The following is a 7,131-nucleotide window of genomic DNA, read 5'->3' on the forward strand; positions in this document are numbered from 1 at the left end:
TTATGAATCATTACATTGCTTACCACTGAAAAATCAATTCATATCAACAGTTGCTATGCTGTCGTTTCATACACACAGGTTATTTCCTGCATGTTCAGAGAAGTACTATGACCTCTCAGAGATCCCATTTCGGTCACTACTGATGATTCCCTTTGTATGGCCATCGCAAATTAGGGTGAAACTGGTTTACTGTTAAATTTAACCCCTTTGACTGAGCTTTAAGGCACTGTCAAAATCAGTTCCCTAGATCTGCATTTTTGGCTGAAAATCTCAAATCTCTTATGTGTCATGGATCCACATTATCCACTCATAAGTGGTTACTTCATTGATTAATCCTCTTGCCATGTTAAATTCCATTATCTTGATTCTTTTCAGAAATTATTATAAAATGTGTCAAAATATGAGACTTGCAAAAATAATTTCCAAATATTTTTTATAAATTAATTTAACAATATTACTAATTATTCAAAGAAATAATTCTGCTTCAAATTGTATTTTGCCTTCATTCACTCAATAGACCTACACATGTGACACAGGAGAGTATTTTTTTAACATTGGTTTGGATTAACATGTCCAGATTTGTGTAACTGTGTGTGATCATATCAGTGTACAGTTGACTGCATAAGCAGAAATATTAATATATTAGAAAAAATTATTTATGGATGTATTTTTTAATTTTTTTAACAGAAAAAATAAAAGATTCTGACATTGCATTTGATCTGAAAACCCTGACACTTCTTTCTATAGCTTGTCTTTTTTTTTCATGGGATTGTATTCCTGCTCTCTGTGTCTGCAATATTAAATTGAATGAAACATTTCAGTTAAAAAGTTGTTAACATTTTCAGATCTGTTCTTTTTAATCCTACATGATCAAGTACTCCATGATGATGATGTTGATTCACGCATCTTACTCATGATTTCTGAATCTGGTTCTTCATAAGAAAAAATGAGACCATCGTATCTTAGTTTCATACATCTTCTCTGTAGAATGCAAATAAAATCCCATAGCAAATGTGGTTAACTTTTGGGTGCAGTAATGATTGAAATCAGTGTCTCCATTTATATTTCTAAGAGCTAGAATGATGGACTCATAGAGATATGGAGAAGGTGTCTAGTCCACCTAGTGCTATATTGGAGTAGCTTCATTTCAAGGGAAGGACAAAAACATTTTTAATTGATAGAAACTGTGACAATTCCTCTATGCCAGCGCTAAAATGCAAGTTAACAAGGATCTGTCTGCTGGACTTTTCTCTGGCTGGTCATTTGCTCACTTCAGAGGCTGAGTTTAAGCTCCAGAATTGGACATTAGGCTTTACATTCAGCTGAAGTACCATTCTGGTTGTCCCTAATTTTTGATCTATGCAAATTCAAATCCATGTTTTTTTATCTGAAAGTTTCTATGGAAAAGTGAGGCAACTGATCAGTTTCTACTCAAAAGTTGTTCATTAACATTATAGGTGTTCTCTTAATTATGTGAAGATGCACTATATTTCAAACAGTTGCCGTGTATTTTATAGTATGATATGATATAGTCTATCTAAAGTAAAGCTATAGTTAAAGACTAAAATAGGGATACAACTCCTTTTATGTCCTTCACTAGATCTCAGGCAAACATGGTGCCATTGATCCACTCCTTTACTTCCAAATGCTTAGATAAAACTCATTGATTGAAAATAAAATCACATTAATACCTGAGATTTTAAACCCTGTTTCATTAACATGAGTAGTTCTCCTGCTGTCTTTTAGTGTGTACATTGTAGAGGACCAAGTACATAATGCTTTGATCTCCATTGCAGCCTCTATGCTTTACTGTAAAACAGGTGATGTGTAATATGATTATGATCTATTTCTGGTTTTATTTCTGTTATCTGTTCATTTCAAAGGTTGCAGTGTCATGTAGAAGAATCCAAGCAAAGCATAACAAGTTAAATCAGGCATTGGAAGCTGTCTAGCTGCAACATAAGAGGCTAGTTTACACCAATATGACTAGTAAGTAAAATATATTGAGTATATATATATATATATATGTATAATTTTATTTAGCAGTTTTCCTTTAGGAAGAAATTCAGTCACAGAACATCTTAGACTCCTGTATTAAGACACCTCACCTATGCAAAGTTGGTAAAGAGACCTCATTTTATTGAGGTGCTTGAGAGACCTCAATTTCAGATCAAGTATTGACATGCAATACTTGAGGGACCTCAAGTATTGCATGTCAAATATACCCATGCTCTTACATTAACCAAGTTCCTTTTCCTGGGAAAGATTTGAAAAGTCAGGACTGGTGTGGACTGCGTCAAGTGGACAATGGTATTAGTATTAGCACAATAATGTGAGATTACCACAAGTTCCCAGAGTAACCCTGCACTGGTATGAGGTGTTTTCCCTGTAATAAAACATTCAAAGGTTGAACAGCATTGTTTTAGTTCATGCCTTCCTTCACACCTTTTCCGCAATACCAGTGCCAAATTTCAGGTTGTCATTCCCAGGATTTTTGCACACAGAATAACCCTTCTCATGACTGGCTGCTTCTGCCATCTATATCATTACTGTTTCTTTGCTTCAGATGTACCTGCAATCAATGCTGGTCTGTATTCTTGTTTTCCTCTTCTTCCTCCAGTGTCCTTTATCTTCTTCTTGACATACCCACTTGTTCTTGACATACCCACTTGAAGACAACTTGGGTTCTGGGTTTTTTTCAGACTATTTGGCATTACATACAATGCTATATGTTCAAAGTATGGCTCCCATTGGTTTCAGCAGTAACTGAATGCTCAGCACTTCTGCACATTCAATCTCAGTGCTTCAAGCTGATTGTCCAGAAAATGAAGAATGCACAGTTAAAAACCACGATTATAATTTGATATAAATCTTTTAACTGGCACCACAAATTAACTTTGTGGCACTCAAGCAGCTTGATGATACTGTCCTTGCTCTTTTCAGTGTTTCCCTCATTCACTCACTTCAAATTTAAGTTCTGCAGCAAACAAACAAACAAACAAACAAAGCAAGAAATCTTAAAGACAATTTTACCAGAAAGATCCCTGCAATGCTCTGAGTAAGAGAAGGTTCTGCAGAAAAAATAATGTGCATCCTATACCATGAGGAGTATGAACATAAGGGCCAGAGTAAGGTTTCTATGTTGTCTGAACATGTCCAGGATATCTCTGTGTATAAAGGGGATAAACACTTAAGCCTCTTCATAGCTTGTAAATACAGACACTGCAACTGTGTATACTAATATTTGTAATTGGTATTATAGACTAAAAAATTGATGTACACACACATACTTAAGGACGTATTTACATTGTGCAGTGGTGCATGTTGCAGAGATCACTCTGCTAGCAACAGCCAAGGTAAATTTATAATAGGAAACAGTGTCACTATATTGATATGAAGTTGCAGCTAAGAGAATTTGCCTTTCTCTGGGGCACTGACACTGCAACGTTGTGTTTGGGATCTGAGCTGATAGCTCTACCTGTGGCTATACTGTGCCATATGGTTATAGCAGCACTGCCGAAAGCCAGATGAAAGCTGGACTCTATTATGTAGTGCCATAGTGCCCCAAAATAAAAAAATCAGTCTTTAGAAGCAATTGGTAAGTGTTTGCAGGCTCAGAGAAATAAATGGTACAATTAGTAAAAAAGTGAGTGAAATGGAGTGCTGAGCTGAGCAGTAGATCCAAACCCTTAAAGGGACCTGGTAGTGAAGCACCACCTCAAAAAAGTCTGCATGTTAGAATACTCTGGTGGACATTATTCTCCTGAATGACACTCAGATACATTTGTAATAATATAAACAACAGAGTGCGTAAGAAGTGGAGAGAGATATATAGATATATATACACCATTACCACTAGCGAGTTTTGTCAGAAGTACTATTATTAGTGAAAGTTGTATAGTTCTTCCTACACTGGACCCTTGCAAATACACCCTTAGTTAAATCTGTAGCAGACTTTCTTTATCCAAAAAGTGCATGGCAGATATAATCAAATGCATGTAAACAAAGACAAACATGGAGAAGAAAGCAAAATCCTTTAGTCCATGTATGATTCAAGACTTTGAGAAATTAATTAAATTTATAGCTGTGGTATAAAAGTTAGCAGAGACCTCTTTAGTATTTTAATTCAAATATCGCCATTTATTTTAATAATTAAAGTTTCTGTTATGTCATCCTCCTTGAGGGGAGAACATATTGCATGGCGGGGTATGTGTGTATGTGTGTGTGAGTTGAATCTCTATTGTAAAATAAGTTTTAAAAGTTCCTTTTCTATATTTAGCATTTCCATTTACAAACTTAGATAATAGTACAGTAGAAAGACTTAAACTAATGGAAGATGTTGGACAAATACAGGGAGGTACAACTTGGCCACAAATTAATTTGATTTCGAAATTTGGATAAGGTTTGTAAGTGCCAAAGTATTGCCATTAGTTCTGCAAGACCTTATTGCAGTAGCAGGGATCAGGACCATAAGTACTTTGAAGACAATTCTGATGTTCACTCATGTGGTTATTTATATGCTGCTTTATATTAACATTGTCTTCAGCCATTGTTTTATTTTTCGTTTAGTAAATTTTATGCAAAGCTTCTATTTATTTTTATAAAATATTATTAAGTTTGCAAAGTCAAAACAGTGGGAGGTATTGGTGTTAAGGACATCAGTGCAGTTTCATGAGATAGTTTTAAATTCCATGACAGAAATATTGTGTTTCTTAGAGGGCTTTTGCTTTTTTTAGGCAGAGCTTAGATAATGAGTATCTCTTCAGTCATTTGTTCTGAAGAGATTTGTTTGAATTACTTTTAACTATGTGTCCTAACACTTTGTTACTGTGTGTTATTCAAACCTTACTCTGAATATAGACTCATCAATTTCCTCAGTTACTTTTCTATGGTGCCCATCACTGGAGTACCTGAGAAGTTCACCAATAGTAATGTATTGCTTTTGAAAATATGTTTGAAAATACTTGGAGTTTATTATCTTTGTTTTACATATTGCTAGATGAGGCATAGAAAAGTTATGGGTATCCAGTAATTTTGGGTGAACAGTTTAACACTCCTAGGACTGATTTTTCAAAGTACTGAGCTTTATTTTGGTAGTGTGCATGTTTAGAATGTAGACTTCAGGTAGAACTGTGAAGGTCCCACAGTTCTGCAGCTAAGATGCTGAAGTGTCCAGCGCAGCATCTAGAAGAAAACAAATCACTGACGGTGAAAATTGCAGTTTAAACAGATATGTGCAGCATCAAAAAAGAGCTATTCGAACTGAGGCAGAAATTGAATCCATTTCAACATGGTGACATCTGCGTGCCACATTCACTCTGCAACAGCTGAATTCTCCAGGCAATGAGAGGACTGTGGACAACCATCATGCTCACAACATGCTCTCAGTCAGCCTTGAATCCGGGTTCACCCTCCCTACAGCAGGTGCTTGATGTCCACCCAGTGAAATGGAACACCAGTGGAGAACAGCAGGATCCAATCATATACTTAAAGATTGTGTAATACTACATACGCACAAAGATGGCACATTATGACTTCAGATAGCCTGCACACATTACTCACTTAAGTAATCCTTCCTCATTGAGTCTGAGCGGGTAGAGGAGAACTTCTCATGAGAAATTCTCATTTCTCTGGACTCTATGTTGTGAGTTATCATAGTCTGTGGTTTTTAGATATATTCTCTAAATATGCATTGTGGAGGTGACTAATTGGTCTGCATGGTTTGCTAAGTTGAGCTGTCAGCCTCCTTATCATTTTGGAATGCCAAAGTATGATATAAAACAAGAATGCTGTCAAACTTGAGCAGCTAGACTTGTACTGTATTGAACATTCAATAAGTCAGTGGATGAATTCTCTTGACCTCTTTTATAGTCAGTTTTCAGCTTTATTGATCTGAAAACTATGAAAATCCTTATCTGCTTTGATCCGTTGCTGCAAGTGACTGAAAACTGGTGTTGCATGTTCACGTTTCGTACATAAGAACTGTATTGGCTGAAATTTCTTCCTTTGACCTTAAGTGACTGCCAGAATTATGGATGAGTAAAGGATGATTCTGTTCCTTTCTATTGTCATAATCAGGCAAACTTTATCAATGGCAGTTTGACTGTTGTAAGCTGGTAGTGATTGCTGTGCCCATTGTCTAATTTTGACAGAGTACATATAACTCTGCAGCCTCTTTGAGTGCTAACAATATTTCTGACTGACTGAAGGCAGAGTCTGCATTATTAATAATAAAGTGAACAGAGAGAATCCCACATAGACTTTAGATCTGAAGCAGATTTTGGTGAGCTGCTGATTAGGAAAGTAAGATGAAATTATAAACTGTTTATGGTCACCACAGAAATAAAAATAATGATATTTCTAGATTCCCTGGACAGTGTCAAATTTGCCTAGTTTTCATAATAAAAATAGTATTCAAGTACTTAATTTCTAGAGGATAGATTTGCCTTTTTCTTTGCTTCTCTAGGTTTTCAAACACTTGATCTTCTTCTGTATCTCATCTGTCTCTTGATACAGTGGCCATTGTGGTAAGGTGGAATAAGTGGATTTTTTTTTTGGTCAAATTTGATCTTCCTGATACTTTTGTCCTACATCATGTTATCTTAAGACTTATTCTGTGTGTGGTTAGTTCTGATATATGCTTGTGGGCTGAAGCCATTATACAGTTACAGAGTAGAAAAGCTATGATTCCTGTTGTATGACACAACAGCACATTTATCTCTTGTTTATATTGCCCCACAACTAGCTTTAGGGAAACACCTCTCTGTCAGTTCTTCGTGTGTCTTCAGTACTTTTTTTTCCTTCTTTTGAGAATATGCTATGTGATAGAACAAGAGTAATTTGTGCTAGAATGTATTTAACTTAATGGCTGCAATATATTATTTGTGTATTGGACACGACAGAAAACGCTGCATTAGAGCAAATAAGATAGGCAATAATGAATGCATCAAATGCAGATCTGAACTGACAATCTTACAATCTCTGTGCAGTGGACTCTGAAGAGATCTGAAGACAGCTTGTCCATTGTAGAATTAATTACATGCTCATGGAAATGGCTGCAAAATGTATTTCTGTAAAAGGCTGACTTTTCTGGAAATTGAAAGTGAAGTAGGGTTTCTTATTGAAGTTTAT

The sequence above is a fragment of the Mycteria americana genome, chromosome 5, assembly GCF_035582795.1.
Source record: "Mycteria americana isolate JAX WOST 10 ecotype Jacksonville Zoo and Gardens chromosome 5, USCA_MyAme_1.0, whole genome shotgun sequence".
Classification (NCBI taxonomy): domain Eukaryota; kingdom Metazoa; phylum Chordata; class Aves; order Ciconiiformes; family Ciconiidae; genus Mycteria; species Mycteria americana.